Here is a 19,140-nt window from a genome sequence, read left to right on the forward strand (position 1 = left end):
ACTAACTCACCGTGTGGCTGGCTGAATGTCAATGTTGGCACAGCAACAGGACGACCTAATCCTCACAGCCAGCATCATTTCATCCTGATTCTCAGGCAATGCCACCAGAAGAGATTTCTGCTGATTTAAGTTGCCCAGAATGGCTCACTGTGAAGGTAGATGAGTGTCAGTGCCTGCCGTGGGGACTGAAAAGTTGGGTGGCAGGGACTAGAAATGCTTCTCTGGTATCTTTTGAATAAATAGCTCAGCTACAGCAATAATTTGATTCCAGGTTTTTAAGTGCAATTTTTGTTAATCTTAGCAAAAGATGGCAAAAAGGTGGGTTACTTTCTTGCATTGGTGAATCCTTATCCTAACTATGGAGTTTGTCATAATATTAAGAGAGTACCTATATGAAACGTTTTGTTATCTATTATTGAATGTCAGTTCCAGGGGGCTATTTACAAGTGACTTAAAGTATCTAAATCTTCTTAAAAGTTTGATACAATATGCCAGAATAAAACAATTACACAGCAGGTTCCTAATTTACAAGTTACAGTAACACTTCTTATCCATTATGTGTTATTCCCAAATTGGACTTAGTAAACTCTTAGCAGAATAAAAACCAAGGATATGAAACTATTCCTCTAGCTAACAAATGGCTGTAAGTTCTAGTCTTCACAGTCAGTTGTTTTTCCACAGCATGGACCACATCTCTAAAAATGTAGTTAATTCATGATTTGTCCAGTCCTCTGCTGCCACTGCAGTAATCTTTCCAAGTGAAATAGCATGTTTCTTTTGGCAAAGTTGATGGCTGGAATCACTGAAGTTCAGCATCAATTAATGTACCAACTCTGACAATTTTACTGGTATTTACTGGTGATCTAGACAAGAAAGGAAGTGTTAATGAAATTGACTCCTGTAAACCAAAGTGCCAAAATCTAAATGTAGAGAGCTGTTGGTACTTACCCTTTTTTTGTTCTTTTAAAATCAAAGGGAGTAGTGTGCTGAAATAGTGAGGTAACATGAAGCAAAAGCATGGGAAACAGCCACAGAGCTGGAGGGAAAAAAAGGCACGTTCAGGCTCAGGGAATTAACAATAACAGCAAGAAAATGGCTATTTCTTGCTGTGTGATGGCATTTGTAGCTATCACAATTGTCAAGGATTGAGAAGTTCTATTAGTCAGCTGAGGAGCAGCTTAGCAATCCTGTTGGCTGGAAGCTAAAGCCAGAAAGAGGAGTGTCTATGCTTAGTTTGAGCAGGAAAGAAAGGAGAGGGGGGAGGAGGACACTGTTTTCACTTACAACTTCATACAGACAAGTGATTTTAAGATTACTTGAATAAACCCTAACAAAGTTATTATTTTATTTGTGGTGCATTATTGTGCTTCATTTTTCTCTTGCGCTATTTTCCTGTTTAATGCTTGGAGTTGGGGTCCATTTGCTTTTGCTTGGAAGGTGCTAGGTTGACAGAAGTGATACAGTCCATCTGAAGAACAGGTGAATCAGTGGTAGATTCTTACAGTATTTGGACACACTTGTACATGTATTTAACATATGAATAACTTAGAATTAAATGATCACTTTTAAAATGCTCAGTCCTGAAGCTGGAAGGATGATTTGTAGCTGTTTCCTCATTCATATAATGCTTTTCTTGGAACTAAGCTGAGACCTCAGTATATTGTCTTCAGTACATTTCCAAGGATGGGAGCAGTTCTTTTTGCTTTCTTGTGAATAGATATAGAGAAACAATTTAATTAAACTACTGATACTTCTGTGAAAGAGAGTAGCCTGGGTAACTCTTCATACTGTCTCATTAAACACAGCTAGTTAAGCAGGTACCTACTTTATCTGAAACTGAATAAAAATACAAAAACAACTAGAGAAAGCATAAGCTTAGTCAGGGCTAAGTAACAAAATAAAGGAAAACCTTTGCTTTGTGCTGGTACACAGTAAGTTTAAGTTCTCAACTGAATTTAGAAAAACCCTTCTGTTCATCTAGGTTGTTGCATAGTCTTAATTCTAGGCTTAGCATGTAGAACACTAGATAATAGTCACTTTTAAACATACTGTGTTGCCAAATGATTAAAAAGAAGCATTTACATGATTACTTTTTAAGCTTAAGTAGTTATTTCTGCATTGTACCTTTTTTTTTTTCCAGCTGTGAAGGTGTCTGTTACATGAGGCGTTAAGAATAGATGGGTAACAACTCTGGTCACTGAGAAGAAGTATTAGTGCAACTATTGCACAAGCTCAAGTTGTGATTCCTCATCTTTCTTTCAATACTATATTAGGAGCCAGGGTACAGAGTCTCTGAACAACATCTCAAACTCAGTAATTTGTGACCTGCCAAAATTTCCAGGCTGAATTTTCTTAAGCAGGCTTGGTCCAGTAATACATGGAATACAGCATCACGGGATAAGGCACAAGATAACCCTCTAAGATGCTTCAGCATCTTTAGGCTTTCAAGATTTATCCTAAGGGAAAGTACTGTCAGAAAATTCCTAACGGTACATAGAGATGTTTCACAGCTGTGGTCAGGAGCTTGCATAGGTCTTTATTTGCTTTAAAAGAGGAAAAAAATCTGAAGTAAATATAAAGTGTGAAGTAGAGCAAAGGGTCAGCTCTGTGTGGAGCCTGGTCCTGCAAATCTGGGATGAAGGAACCATGGGCTGTTTGAGCCCCTCTTGCACAGCTCCATTTTTGCTCAGGTTCTCAGCACTATGATAACTAACTCATCTTCCAGTGTTTTGGGTTGTGGATTCAAGGTTACAAAGAAGAGATACTCATTTACAATACTTCAATAGCTGTAAATTGATCCTCTCTATTTCATGGCTGAAACCTTAAAAGTCATGGAGATGAAGAGGACCTGAAGGATAGCTGAAGGTAACTGATGTTTATACCCTATACAATGATAGCCTTTAATAACTTGCAATAGCTCTGCTACCATTCATAGTTTCTGTGGAAACAGGCACGTAATTCTCTCAACAATTCATACAGGAAACAAGGATCACCAAATACTTACTGAAACACTGTTGAAGATAGGCGATTCCTTTATACTGGCAATCCAGATCTTTATATGAACACTGTCTAGTGTCTAATCTCACGAGAAATACAAAATTCCTTCATCAAGGTGAGTTCAACTAGTTTAATAGCTGCCTTGCATACACTGCTGGTATATTTTAACATGATCTGGGCTGTAGTAAAATGGGTACAGAATGGAGAACTTTCTCAGCAGCTACCATCTTCTGCTCCTGGAGTGTCATGGTCTAACGTGCTTTCCTAATGCTTCTGTTTATCTTCTCCTACCCCTTGCTCTAGATGCCAGTTGTTCCCTCCTCCTTCAGCTTACTGGAGCCAGTGCAGGGTCGGGGGAGAGGAATAAAATCTCAAGAGCAATAAGATGATCTATTTCACACTGAGAAATCCCAGATGCAAAACCCCATAGTTACTTTACAGTTGAACTGATCCTGGCTGAGGACCCTCTCTTTCATGAGGAACTGCCAATTTGGGTTCCTGTGTTGCAGCTTTAACAATATTATGTAGTAGATGTTTGGAAGCTAGGGGAAATGGGTTTGATTTCAAAAAAAATTTTTAATACACCATCACAGAAGTCTTCAGTAGGGCTAAATGGTTTGTATAATTCCACAGGGTGTGAATGCCTCTAACAGTTTTTCTTCAAAACAATTGATTCTTTTCAGAGGAAGATTAATTAATTAATTAATTAATTGCAGGTAATAAAACTTCCCATTAACAGAGCAGTGGGACTTCCATTGGCTGCTGCCCTGGTTGGGTACTGGGCTGCTGCTCTGAACCCCCCTGGTTCTCCTGGGCTTTTTTACCTGTGCCATATGGGGCTAGTGTGCTCAGTGGTCTCCTCTGGGTTGGAAGCTCAAAAAAGGGGAAAAACTGTTTTTAACCTACATTTAACATCTTAAGGCCTTTCCTCCTCGCAAATTGGCCAGCCTCTTTTCTTCTCCCTGGGCTGCATCTGGATAGTCAGGAACATCTCCAAACTAATGCAGGTAAATAAGTGTTACTTGCCAAGCTCAGGACAAGCGTCAAGCTTGTGTTGAGGTATCCTTCATACATTTACAGTAAGTACAAGCAATAATGGAAGTGGCTGATCCAGAATCTGCTTGAGTGGTGATGGGAGCCTGAACAACCACGACAGGCTCCTGGCTGCTGCAGCCCTCCCAGCCGCATCTCTGTGCGGCTGCGGTGGGACCTGGCTGCTGGCACCCCTTCAGCCAGCTCTCCCACGGCGTGTTTTGTATCCTTACACTTGCTACTAGTCCTTGAGGGAAAAGGTAGCAAGAGCAAAACTTCCCTAAAACCAAAAATCCAGTTCTGGTCTCTGACACATATTGAACACAAAATGTAGGTGTTTTTTCTTGTTTTTAAATAAAACATCCTCATTTCAAAATCTGAATGATTTCTAGACAGCCTTTCATATGCGGTGTTATCTTCCATTTATTGGAGGCTGGAATGGATGACAGCAACCAATGTGGGGATTTTGTGGAAAGGAGACAAGAAAAATAAATATTCAGAAGGTAATAAGACAAAACCTTGTTAAAGTTAACAGCTGGAGTAGATATCAACATAGCTAAGAATACTCCCCAAAGGGGAAGGTTCCTGTTGGCATAAAGACACCTGATGTTCTGAGAATGTAGGAGGGCTGGATTCAGGTCCTAGCTCAGCCTACATGTGTAATCTTGAACAGAATATTTAATCTGTTTTCCAGAAACAAAGAGGACCCTTCTTCCATCCTTTTATTTTGTCTATTCCAGCTTTGGAGAACAATGGCCTCTTTGCAAAAGGATCTAGGAAAGATGGCTAAGTAACTCCCAAGAAATTATAAATAAGGTCATAGGGTCTATACCACAGTTGATAGATACAGAGTGTATAAAGGTGGCCACACCTGCATAGGGGTATTTTTAAGGACTGGTTTATCTGGACCCAAGCAGATGTTGCAAGAAATTATGTGGCTTCAAAGAATGTAATTCTGGAACCAAAACACCAAGGGGTTTCTCTTCCTTGTGGATAGGAAGCAGCCGATGAAGGAAATGCAGCTTGCCTCAGTCAGGGGAAGAGGCTGAGGCCTCATTTCCCAGACCACCCTTACTGCATCCCACCAGCTCTCTCCCCAGGGCTGGCAGGGAGGGTCCCGCATGGCTGAGCACTGATGTGGCAGCCACAAGCTGGGCACTGTGGAGCAGCTGGCAATGCACCTCAGATCCCTCAAACTCCAATGCTTTTCTTGAAGCACTACAGAACCCATGTTAATATTTTAATATTCTGTTAAACTTCTGGGGTTTATCGTACCTTTTATCTTACCATGCAGTTTAGCACTCCAAAGCCAGAGAAACCTGAGATCTTGGCTGCAAAGTTAAGGGTCACATGAGATGCTGGTTATTTCTCAGGTTAACTAAAAAGCAGTTACAGAACCCAGTCCAAACTCTGACCACACGGTCTGTACACTGTTACTAAACTCGCCGTTGGGGAGCAGGTCTCCATGCAGCTAACTTTGGTGCTTAACCGCAACCCTCCCATCGCCGACACTCCTGGGCAGGGTTAGGGACATGTCCCCCTCGCCAGGCTCTCAGCCCTGCGGCTGCCCTCTCCCCATCCCCCCCGAGGGCTGGAGGGGCCGCTGGGATGGCTGGGGGCTCAGCGCCCTCCCGGGAAGGTCTGGGGGCTCGGCTCCTTGCATGCCTGACTTTTGTTTGAAAAGGCTGGTGGAGTACAGAAAAGGTGATTGTGTTCAAGGCTGTGTTTGAGTAGATAAATGAGGTGGTTCTTGGCAAGGAGCTCTGACCACTGCATGCAGGAGTCGCCCTGCTCAGCCTGGGGAAGATGAAGGCAGAGGCAGCACCAGCCCTTCTACCAGCCAACCTCCTTCCTTCCGTGTTTAACCCTTGCTTCTCTACCTATCAGCTATCCGTACCTTCAGTTTGGCTATTTTTTCCAGTGTGAGAAAGAGGGTGATGCCCAGGTATTGACATATCATGCCCTTGAGGAAGAGCCTGTCCAGCCTTCAGAGGTGGCTCCTGGTGGCCGTGCCCCACGGCCGCGCGCACCGCGGGGCGCGGGAGCCTCCCACCTCCCACCCAAGCAGGTCCCGCATTCGCTGCTAGCGCTTCTGGGCTGCACCCAGGTGAAACACCAAACATTTTTTGGACGTCTCCCATCTGCACCTCCAGATGAACAAGGGACAAACACTGGCTGGCTGCACCTGCGCATGTATCTAGCTCCTCCAGAAGCAGAGAAGTGTGTGGTATTTTTGGCCAGAGAACAATAGGGAAAGAGCATCTGTGCACGTTTTTTTCTATCTTGCACCTTTGCAACGCCACCATTTGGGAGCAGGTATCAGCTTCTGCTGCCTTTACTCCGTTTTTTTGTGTTGGCCCATTCAGAGCCTGAGGTGGTTGCACCACAAAGCTGAAACTGCACCAGAGAGGACAAATGAAACACTGACCCCCCTCCGAGGTAGAGAGGAGACCACTGAAACCAGGTGTCTGATGCCCAACCTGGTTGTATCATAACTTCAAGCTGGAAACTCTTGGGATGGCATCATTTTACCAGAGTTCCCAAACTGGAGAAAGGAATGACCTTTCCTGGCCAGTGGTGACCATCTGGCTGCTTCTGGAAAGGGAAATCTTCATCACCTGTTGGAACAGCATAGCAAGGGATGAAAAGGCTGCCAACCTGCTTTTTATTCATCTTTGCTTTTAAGCTACTGGAAGTCTTATTTGAGTAAGAATATCATTTATCAATTTAATTAATTAATGGAGGCAGGTAACAAGGAAGTTGCCAGACCTGTGAAGGACATGCCTATTTTTTAAACAAACTTCCCACACTGGACAGATCCCTGCTTAATTATTTCATCTTTTAGCTTCTTCAAAAGAATTTTCCACTGTGGATATTGTACAGTTCTCCTGTATTACGGTCCTCGCTGGAGCCACCTGATATTCCATTTCCCGGGATGTTAGTAAGCTGTGCCTAAAATGGGAAGGTGTGTGTGGCATTTCTAGTGCACAGGAGGAGAAAGTAAGGAGGCATAATTGGAATTATGTAGGTAATAGGCAGGGATATGGAGGGTGGGGGGAAGTGTGGAAGAACCAGCTAAATGAAGACTTAACTGAAGTTTGCTGCTGTGAAACGGGCAAGTCAAAACTTATCTAAAAGTGAAAGCTTGTTCTCTAACCTTGTGCTTATCCCTCTGCGAGGGAGCCTGAGTCTATACCCTGTGTGAGCACGAAAGCTGATGGGTTTGGGCTAACCTGCTCCAGAACATGGGGATTCTTGTTCAGAAATGTACCTTTCGGAGGGTGGAGAACATTAATACTGCCTGTGGCACTTAGCAGGAAAGGAAAACTAAAAATGAATGTGAGAGAGAAGAGTTTTTTCTAATGAGATGGGCACCAAAGAAATCTGGAAAAGTTGCCTCAGGCATTGGCATGGAGATGACTCTTACAAGAAGGTTGCTAAGACAAGAGGCAGCTTAATGTCAGACAAATAGGAACATGTCCTGCCCTTAGTGACATGTGTCGCTCCAGCACTGACCTTACATATTTCTCACTGCTCCACTGCAACTTGAGCAAAACAGCGGCTCCTGTCCCCTAGCCCATGGGCAGAAGCCAGCTAATGGTCTGGAGTGACCAGGACTATGGTCCTTTCAGGTAGAAGACAGTGAGACTGAGTGGGAGAGCACGGCTGTGATCTGAGTTACTGCCTGGTGTTCCACAAGTCACCAAGGGAAAGATGACAACCTGTGCCTGCCTGAGCAAGAACAAACTCTGTTCCAGCCTAAATTCAGTCTCACCGTTCTTTTAATAGGCATCTTTGGCTTCTTCTTGATCTAAACAACTGGTGATACCTGGCCTTTAAAGAAGTGTTAACAGTGACTCCCTTTCTCCTGGAATATGCACAGTTTCTGTGTACCCTTGCAAACACTGTTAGTCTGCTGAAATAGAGGTGCTGCAAAGAGGAGGAGGAGGAAGAAGGGAGCAGGAATTTTTTCCCACCACTCTCTTCATGGAAACAGTTGCAGCTTCTTCTGGCCCTCCGGAAGGACTGACTGGGAAGTGTAGCAAAATGGAGTGTAGTATTTATTTTTGTACTTATTTTTAAACAGAACTGGTGACGCTCAGTCTTCCCGAGCAGAGATGCTTTTGTTCAGATGGAGTGCAAAAAATCGCGTGGCAGTGTTTTCACTCCAGGTCCGCCTTTCCTGGGGTGAACATGTATATAGCCTCATCTCCCCTCTGGCTGTTCCTCACCCACCCCCCAAAAAGCTCTGAACAGTATTTTTATGCACAGCACTTCTAAGGTAAATTTTGTAGGTGTTGTCCTCTTCAGAAAAGCAGTCCAAGTCACCAAATGCACTCTTTGAGACAGTTATTTCTTTCCTCTAACCAAGCTGTCTGTGTTATCTTGAGGATGAGGAGGGCTAGGTTATCAGGGGGGAAGCAGAGCAGATCTGATGGCTTCCTGGCTCAGCTTTTTCTTGCACACAGCAGTGATTTAAGACACTGTTTTGATTTGTGGCTTCTGCACCCCACTCAGCCACTAACATGTTATGTGATGCTAGGCAAAATTATTGAAACTCTGAGCATTTAAGATATCCCCTGTGTGAGGTATGTATTTTTACATGAGTAAAGACCATTCCCTATGTTAAATCTTCTGGCAGAAGGACGAGGAAGCAGGATATTTGTCCACAGGACTGTGCATGCCAGCAGCGTGCAGGTGCCATCGCGACCCCCACAAGCCAGGAACGTACTTCTACCTGCCAGTGATGAGAGCACAGGATTTCCTCTGCAGTAACATGATGGAACATTTGCACACTTTATATATGAACAGCGTGCTTCCAGTGATGTAGCTGGGACAGCTTGTGAACACAAAGTTACGCAGCTGTCTGAGAGACCAGCCAGATTATCCATATCCCAAGAAAAGCTATAGAAACCCACTCTAGGATGCAGAAGAGCTGCTGTTCCTTGCTCCCTTTTGGGAGCTGGTCTGGGCAAATTTCCCTACACCCTCTGCTTTCTTTTGCCTCCTCCCCTTGTCCTGTAAAACCTGCAGAAGCAGCAGCAGCTAATGGGAAGTGTTTCTGAAAAAACTGCAAGTAACCTGTGCCTCCTGCCTTGCCAGGCTGCTTATTTGCCTGGGACAGATGAAGGATAGCAACCCTTGAGCGCCTCTTGTGTGGCAGCGATCCCCGTCCCGTGCAGGAGGAGTGCTTGGCTTCTGCTACGTGCCAGGTAGCTCCTCCTGTCACAGGGCGAGGGCTGTGATCAGCTCCCCAAGCTTTAGCAGCCCCAGTCTGCGTATTGGGAGAGTGTCAGTGTAGCACCAGCTTGTCAACAACTTCCAGGTGTACCTCCAAGATTAACTTGGGCTAGAGATGACAAAATGATGGCTGTCTCTGGCAAAGGCTGTGTCCCAAAGATGAAATCCAGTCCCTTTAGTCTTTGATGGAAAAAAGTAATTCCTGGGTGCTGCTTCAATGAAAACATCCAGTAGCAGCACACTGCACTGGGAAGCCTCACCAAAAAAAGGGAGAGGGCTGTAACCATCTCTGCCAGCTCCTCTGGTTGAACCGTCAGCAGCTGTCAGTGAATCCACCTACCCCACCGCAGCTTCGCCACCCACCTACCCTGTCAGTACAGGCAAAACTCATGCAGTGAGATATCAACATCTGAGAGAGATGCGACCTTCTCTGCTAGTGCCCAGCTGACCCAGGGGAGCAACAGGAAGGAAGTCTACATTGCTATCTACCCAAATGGCCACAACCACCCTTTGGGGCTCATGGAAATATAAACCTTAACTTTTCCCACCTGCTAAAACCACCTGCTGTCGTCTCCTCCTGTTTTCTACTTTCAGCTCACTAGTTTCACCAAAACTACATGACTGCTCTCTCACTGCCTTTTACCGAAAGCACATCAAAAGCAACCGAAGGGATCAGGGTGGCTGTTTGACCCCTGGTCGCTGCTGGGAAGCAGCATGGGTCGGGTTGCGATAGAGTCCATGCTGGATAACCACCCCAGGGGAGAAGCAGCCCCGAAATTCTGAAGGCTCCAATTGTCACCAAGGTCATTTTGTCCCAATCTTCTCTCTAACATCTTCTGTATAAGAAAGATGAGCCTCTATGGCTATAGCTGGCTATAGTGTTAATTTTATGAGTCGGCTTCTTAAATATCAGCACAACAACTGCTCATTAAGGGGTGCTGTCAGCTTACTTTCTAGATGATGATATCCATGCAAAAACTTTCCATAACCTTTCACTAATCATGACGAATGTGAGTGGAAATCCAAAGAGCTACCCGAGAATTTCCAAAATTTCACCACATGCAATAGATCAGACTTAATTAGGGAAGGCTTCACTTTGATCTCCTTCACTTGCTGTGAGAATATTCTTCCTCTAGAGTAAGAGAGCGCGTGATCCAAATCAGATGGCTCTTATGCTCAAAATATATAGTTGATCCTTGATAAAGATGGAAGAGAAAAAGTGACATTGAGAATAGCTAGAATTAGAAAGACGGGATTTGCTGGTCCTCTGGGTGTGTAGCAAAAGCTGGTCATTATTTGTGAGCATCAGCAAGTGGAATAACAGAGAATGCACCATGGTGAAGAAAGAGGGAAGGTGTACAGAAGGACTTTCTCCTTGCTTTGCTAAACAGCACTGGAGCACTGGTAGGGAGGGGGGAAATGAAGCTGCGAGACTGCAGGTAGCAGTGAGAACTGGAAAGTTCAGACATAGCTTTAGAAATTATTGAAGAAGCAGAAAGGGGAAAAGAAAGGAAAGTTATGCCAGGGACAGAGGGAACAGAAGACCCTGGGAACAACAGTCTGGGAGAGAGGAAGCTCCTGGACACACACACCAATGATCGCACCACAGTGGGAGGAGCCAGTTGCGGAAATCTGAAGACCCCTGTCTCTGAAGGAGAGGGGGGCTGAGAACATGAAGATACAGAGATCTTCTGCGTGGCCAAGAGGTCACCTCTGACAGTGGATGACGCTATCTACACTTCTCTGCTTTATCTCAGCAAGTTCCATAGCTAGTCCTAAGGATTTCTCTACCTGCCAAACACTCTCAGCATCCCTTTGTCTCTCTGTGGGACTGCAAACCAGATCACCCCTTCCTTGCCTCCTGCTACACTGAATTTTCATATTAATGAAAGTTGCTACGGTATTTTACTGAGTACAAACTATTAACATTTGAATTATTAACCACGGAACTTGTAAAATTTCAAAATAAAAGAGAGATTTGTTGGGAAGATGATAAGATCATGTGTTTCAATCATAATTAAAGTATTAATGTAATAAATAAAAGAACAAAACTTAAGTTTCAGAGCGAGCTACAGAAATAGTCTTTATTTTCCCCTTGCATCCAATACATTGTTTGCCTTCTGGAGTCAGAAGACTCCTTAGTTCCTAAGTGAACAATATGGATTTTTGCTACTGCCCTCCTCCTTTTTCTCCTTTCCTTATGCTGCCATGAACTCACTCTTCCTGTCAGACATCAGTTACTGCAAACCCACAAAGATCTCGTCTGCTTTTAACTTCCTCCTCCCAGCTTGGGGTCTGCACTGTTTCTTATCCATCTTAATGCCGATTTCTTGCCAAAAAATGGATCTGCTATGGCTGGAGCCTGCCGGAGTCTCAGAGCGCCCTGACCCTGGCTATGCTATCAGCAGCAGTTCCCCGAACCCTCAGCTGCTCCCCAACACCCCAGTGCAGCTCACACAAGGCTGCATTTGATCAGTCAAGAAAAGAGAGCTGTGAAATATCCAAGCACTGTTTTTAAAAATCCAACCCCCAAAGGTGCTGTTCAAGCAGCTTGTACTCAACCAGTCTCCCACGAGTGCTGCGGCAGTGCTTGGTGCTGCATCTTCTCCACCTGCCCCAGAAGCCTCCCTGAACCCACAGATTTCCCCTGAAACAGCAATAAGTTGCTAACAAAATGCAACTTTCTCCAAATCTGTTCTCAAAGGCAAGTGGGAGCTCTGGGAACGAGGAGACCTACAGAAGCTCCAGAACAACTTTTTTTCCACAGTTCATAGCCTGAAGCGTAATCGTCTTTGCACTGACGGGGATTGGTGCTGCACTGGCTGCTCTGAGGGAAAGTGTAGACGCTGGGGGCCGGGTAAGAGGAACTGCCCTGCACCAGGCTCCCCCAAAGTGAACCATTCATGGAAATCCTGACAAAAGATTTTACTTTCTGACTTCAGCCTTCCTGGCCCGGGTCAGGAGGACACTAGGTTAAAGTCCCTCCACGCAACATGGGTACCAAGGCACAGCACAAGCGACAGAAACCCCATTAAGAGAAGGAGCAGTGGGATGGAGGCACAAAAAGCTGCTCAGTAGGGAGGAGAGGGGAGGGAGGCAGGTAGAGAGAAAGGGGAACAGGGGTAACAGCTGGAGAGAGAAAATTGGGTGGGAGCTTGTTGTCAACAGTTGAAAGGGGAAGCGGAATGGAAAAAAACAGATGAAACAGGAAAGACATGATGAGCAGCTGGGTGAAGGAGAGTAGAGACTGGGTGTGAAAATAAGCAGCACTAGAGGTTCGTCAGGCTTTTGCTGCCTAAATACACATCAAATACACATCAGACTTCACAACTAGTCGTCTGGGTTGAATAGCAAGGATACTACTGTGCTGAAAATGTGAAGTCTGAAGAGAGCAAGGAGGCTAGTACTGTAAACCATGAAAAAAATGCTGAGCAGATAGGCAGTGACTATGACACTACCTTAAATGTGTTGAATCCAGTCTTGTTTGTGAGGAAGTGCTCCCGCAACGTGATTTATTCTCTGATTTAATGATTGCTACCCCCTGACTTTTGCTGGAGGAAAAGGAAACATGCTGGAATTTGTTGCCTTGGACATTGTTCTTTCTAAGAGCAGCTTTACCTATAACACTTGGGAAGGACATTTGTGTTACCTATGCAGGGATGTAAAAGGCACTTTCTGGAGAGGCACATGTGTACACACGCTTCCCCTGGCTCTGGCTGTCCTCCCTTCAAGACCACAGCCAAAGAAAATATGAAGAACCAGCACCCCTGCTAGGGACATATGTCTGAATAGATGCAAGCTTAATAGTGTCCCCATTTAAATATGTATAGTGCCAACTGTGAATTGTTAATGTAAAGCAGGCTCCTCCTAAAACATTTTCGGGTGGTTTGGCTTTTCCTTTGCTTGAGGTTAGAGCATTTTCTGTGGGGCCGTTCAAAAGGAAAATGTTGGTGTCTTCCCTTCTGCTGCTTTGAAAGGAGAATTTCTATTCTTTTTTTTTTTTTAAACACTTGGGCTTTTGCGGCTACTGTGAGCGAGCATCGTCCAGAAGGAAGCGTGTGGTTTCTCCAGCAGCTGCTGCACCGGCACGCGCCCTCCCTGCCCTTTCCAAGTGGGGGCCCGGTGGCAGCCGCCTGCCCTGCCGGCCCGCGGGGCCGGCGCGGGGGCCAGCAGGTCTTTTGGTGGGGTGGGATGGGAAGGGACACTGGCAGCTGCGGGGGGATGGGAGAGCAGCAGGCGGCTGGGGAAGGAGGGGCAGCGCCGCCAGCGCGGGCCTCGCCGAGCCACGCTTGCGCATCTCCGGAGACCCCCGTCACGGCGCCGGGCCCGCGGCCCCACGGCCCCAAAGGGCCGGGAGCAACGCCCCGGCCGCCAGCGGCTGGCCGAGAGGGCGAAAATCCCCCCGGGGTGTGTTTTTTGGAGGAGGCGACCGCCTCGGCTTTGCCTCCGTGGCTGGGAAGAGCGTGGGCCGCCCGGCGCTGCTGAAGCCAGCGCGTGCTGTGGAGCAAGGCCGGGGGCAGCCCCGGGGCGCCAGGGGGGGCCTTCCCTGGCCGCCCCATCCTGCGGCCACCCTGCACGTCCATGCCTGTGGCTGAGCCTCACCTACCATTTCAGCTGAGGAGAACCCCCCGGGAAACACACCCAGCCGCAATATTTGCCCGAGGGGAGGGGAACACGAAGTTTCCGATGACTCTGTAGATACCCAGCTCCCCGTGGCATTAGCAGCCCCGCTTCCAGCTCCCGCTCACCCGCTCGAGCTGGCCCAAGAAGGGAAGAACTGCCTGAGCTTTAAGTGTCTATTGTTTCGGCCGGGGCTGCGGCTCTGCCATGGCCAGCCCTCACCCCGACAAAGATGTCTTTCCTGTTGAACTTCCTGGAGCAAGCTGCTTCAGCAGCGCCGAGGCACGCTTCTTAATTAATCGTTAGCTGCGACTGTTGCACTTCGAGGCAAAAGCAGAGGAAGAGAAGTGTCATCTATTAATTTTAGACGCTTCTCCCTTCATTTTTTGAAATATTGTAGAATCATTGCAGGGAATGCCCCAGTTTCTTAACAGGATGCAGATTAACTGGGTTCACTCAAGCAGTTTTCTGTTAAAATGTCCAGCTGTAAGGGAAGGGTGTGTACACAAACCCAACCTCCACTACTGCCCTTAAATCATCTGTTAGGTCGGACATGTCTGTGGAACCTGCTTTATGGGCTTGTAAATGTCATTAAATCTGTTGGGTTTTAACGGTTGGTGCACATTTCTATCCAGGCTTCATGCAGGGGCTTCCACAGTAAAGCGAGACAATAGCAATTTCACATCTTAAAAATAAAATGGTGCACCTGAAGCCCTCTACCGCTCACAGTGACACCGTGGATTTGAGTCTGTTGGTGCAGGACTGCGCTTTTTTTGGTTTTTTTTTAATTAAAAAACCTACACTATGAGTGAAATGAGGCTGATTGCCACCACTCTAGAGGACAGCTCTCTGTGCCCCGGCCAGGTGACCCAGGATGTGTCCAAGCAAAGGGAGCATTTCCTCCGCAATGCGAATTAGCTTCAGTGGCCACTATTCCTCTTTTTTCCCCACTAGAGCTTGGCGGCTCCAGCCAAACGCAGCCCCGCCAAGTCTAGCAAGGACATATCTTACAACATTACTCAGCTGAGTTTTTCTGAAAATTGTTGAACTTCTTCACAAAAGAAATTTGCAGCAAAGGAAGCCATACTTATTTTAAGACAAGTCATTGTTAAGAGAGAACATTGTCCCCGCTAAAATGGGTTTAAGATTTTGTGTTAATATATTCTCTGTTGGCACAGTTTTCTCAGTTTAATTTGGTTACATATAGATTCAAGTTCAAAATAGCAACCAGACATAAAACAGGTTCTCACTCTAAGGCAAAGAAAGGTTTTCATCTGCCACTTGATTAGTCATTGATGATGATTGTTAATGCAGTCAGAAATACACCATGTTGCCATATCTAAAGCTCATTCTTTACATACTTAAGGGATCGTACAAACAGAGAAGAGCTACCAAAAAGAATAGATTGCCTGAAAATATGAAGTGCAGTATTCCAATATTTAATTGCAAGGAATGCCTCATCTCTCCCAGAACAAAACAAACAAACTTTTGTTTTATTCTGCTGTCATTATTTCTTGATTTCGTAATTTTTGGATTATTACTTGATTTCAGATGTAGCAGTTCTAGTTTCAGGAATGTTTGTAACCTCAAAGTGTACAAAAAGTGTCAATAGAGATATAAAGTTGATTTTAAGATTACAAAATTAAAAAAAATCAGAAAATGTCTTAGTAAAAATTATTAGTAAATTAACACATTAGTAAGAACAAATACAGGAGAAAAAAATCCTAGAATTATAAAATGTAATGCAAATCCAAAATAAAATATTAGTTTTATTACTTTAGAAATTCAACAGTTGGGAAAATAAACTCAAGCATTTGTATAGATTCTTAAATTTTGGACATGGGTTTTACACGTATAATGTTTACAACCAGAAATAGTCACTTGATGAACAGATCTCAGAGGTGTTCAGTGCTTTCCACTGTTTGACCTACAACTTCAGAACTGCAGAGCAAGTGCTGGCTTGTTTTGCCTCTTCATCATGCTCCACAGAAGTTTTAAGATGAGACCCTGCATACATAGATGCAACGTGTTACAGTATAGCTTTGCATCTAGATGTCCATCATATGACAAAAAAAGAAAAAACCCAACATTTTGTACAAGAATAAAATTAATCAGTTGCAGCTTTATTTTCAGCAGATGGAAGCAGTATGCACCTGTATAATAGGGTTCTTGAGGAGATTTCAGATATAAAACCTTCTATCTTTTTCACTCCTTTTTCACTCATAATTTGTAGAGAAAACAAAATCTTCCCTTAGGCTATAGTTTGTCATTTTTTTTGTACATGCTCAAAACAGTTTCTAAGCTGTCTGAAAGCGTATATGGGGCAAAGCGCATTTTTCCTATTGGAAAGGAAAGGGTTGTTCCCTCTTTCCTAATTATTAAGACAACTGAACTTCGAAACTTGACGTTTAACTGGTCCTCACTGGAATACACCCACGAACAACTTAGAACTTAGTTTTGAACCTCTGAAATTTACTTATGGGTAATGAGTAAAAAATATAAATTAGGCTGACAACATTTGCATCCAGAAAGCTAATCGGGTTTGTTCTGTTTCTTCAAAAGCGGGCATTTTAAAATCCCCCTTTACAGCTTATGAGCGTAACCTTTTAGCTAGGCCAATGACTGTTTTGCTAAGAAACTGAGTAGGCACCTGTTGGCCTTTGACTTAGTAGAGCCAGGAAACATTTTTCTCTTATTATTTCCACTGCTTAACTCCCTCTACCCCCACTTCTCTCTTTCTCAAAGTAAACAACTACAACTTGGTGAAAATATATTCAGATAAAAACTAGCAATATTTTAGCTAGTTTTAGCTACCTAGAGCTGAAGACAGCATTAGGATTGCACAATCAATCAAAATGACAAAATCAGGACATCAAAATGTTATATTCGACTAAGTAATTAGATTATGCTGCTGATATGAAATATTTTCAGTTATTCTCATTGTCTTAGAAACAGAGCTTCAATTATTTTGACTTCTTTAACTTTAAGAGAGAGTATTGTATTTTTACTATCTTGCCAGTGCTGTAGGAAATTTAACTAGAATTTCCTGAATTTCATGGTTTAATTAAGCAGCTTTAACACTCAATTCAATTAGATTACTTTGCATCTATGTTTCATTAGCATCAGAACAGATATTTGGATTTTTTTTGTTTTGAGAAAATATTAAGATCTTATTTTGACTAGAACCGTGCTTTAGTTCAAAATTAGGATTTCAGCATTATTAGTATTAGAAACACATGCAAAGCTAAAACAAAGGGGTATCAAACATGGCTGAATTTTCTTGGATCTGTCATTTAATATTAAAAAAAACCTGTCACATGCAATTAACTTTTATTTTTTTCATCCAAAGAATGAAAATAAAGAAAAATTTTGTTATGTCTTTGCTAACAAAATTTTGCTGTATTTTCACAATGTTAAGTTATGGCAAACAAGGCGGACATTAGCCTTCCCTCTAACTCTTGCATATCAGAATGCTTCACTAAATGTTTACATATAGGTTGGGGCTTTATCACAGGTCTGAGGCAACAAAGCTGAATTTTTTCTTTGGCCTTTGTGACCCCATTATAGTACTCTGTTAGTGAGCATTTTGTGAGCTCAGTTTTACTCCTACAAAATTACTATACAACCAAACAATGGACTCTAAACAGACTTGCAAAAAATAGCCTCAAAGTAGACTTGCAGACATAGGTTTGCTTAAATATATCATTTGTTTCATGTTTTTTTGCTTGATTTCCTAACTTTAGTTTTAGTAAGCACCTAAGAACTTAGTTAAATTGTTTACTGTTACAAAAAATTTATCTTTAAAGAGACCAAAAATATTTCTTGAAGAAAAAGTTGAATCTGGAACATGTACAAACTACTACTTAACCCAAGATATAATTATGTGCCCCCAGTTGCATCAACGGTTGCTCAGTTGAGATGTACATTGAACTTTAAAACAGGAATTAATTACCATGAACGTAGCACTATAGTTTGACAAAACTAAAGCACATACATAAGAGTTGTATTTATTTTCACAAGTTATGCCTTATGGGAATGCAAATTCTGTTTGATTTACAGACCTCTATTACCCAGAGATTCAGAATGATACTGTTGGAAATACCAGATGATAATAGTCTTACCAAAAAAAAAAAAAAAAAAAACAAACAAACAAAACCAAAAAGCTTATTTTTATATGAGTTTTAGTTAGTTTACTTAGCTACTTTTGGGAATAATTAGACTGTAAATAAAAGGTTTTACAAAAATAAGAGTTAAACTGGGTTGACTAATTAACTACCAGAGAACCATAACTTAGGGGGGAAATATAGGTATTTCCTTATATAATGTGTCTGTATAATATGATATATTGTCATTTTATAGTGAAAATACCCATCTGAATACATCTCTTCTGAGTTCCTTAACATTTCATACCTAAAAATATCTACAATACACTAAAGTAACCAATTGCAGAGGAAACAACTATATGGTATGGCTTTTGAGAGAAACACAGAAGATTGAGGCTAATTTATTTAAAATCAGATAAATAATAACTGAAATGACCTGATGAAATTATTCAGACATAAGCTCTACTGTCTGCAGGAGGAGCCAATAATACTGCAGCTCAGCCTCACAGGTAGCTTTAGATTACCATATACTCTATTATTCATAGACTCAAACATTCAATCCGCTTAAGGAAGAGAGGAGAAACAAAAACTCAGCTGTATTTAACTTTCTTTCTGATCTTCAGAAAAATAATAAGTAGGAAATGACAAAAATATATGCTGTGCTGGGTAAACACGTTTTAAACACAAACAAACATTCATGAGCAGATTCTTCAAAGCGTACATGTGTTAACAGCCAATTTAAACAACTATTTTTATGAACATTACCTGGAAATTAGAATACTTATCCCTGACAGGATGTGTAAAAGACAGAAACAAAATCTAAACTAAAACATCACTTGGACTGGAAGGCATTGAATTTTTAGCAACTTTAGGCTACAGAAGAATTTTATTTTAGGATAATAAAATAATTTAAAACTGTTTTTTTAACTTGCAAACTCTATGAAACTTCTGCAGTTAGCAGCTCCAATTTTGCTTTTAAAATAACAAAACATCTTCAGTTACAAAACATTTCAGAATTTCTTCAGAGGTCAGCATGTGTTACACTACAAATTTTTGAGGAAAAAAAATCAAGATTTTTCTTATTAATAAATAATGACTATTTGGAGGGAAATCTAGGCATCAAAATCTAGCTAATACCAGATATTAA

The sequence above is a fragment of the Dromaius novaehollandiae genome, chromosome 2 (genome assembly GCF_036370855.1).
Source record: "Dromaius novaehollandiae isolate bDroNov1 chromosome 2, bDroNov1.hap1, whole genome shotgun sequence".
Taxonomy (NCBI): Eukaryota; Metazoa; Chordata; class Aves; order Casuariiformes; family Dromaiidae; genus Dromaius; species Dromaius novaehollandiae.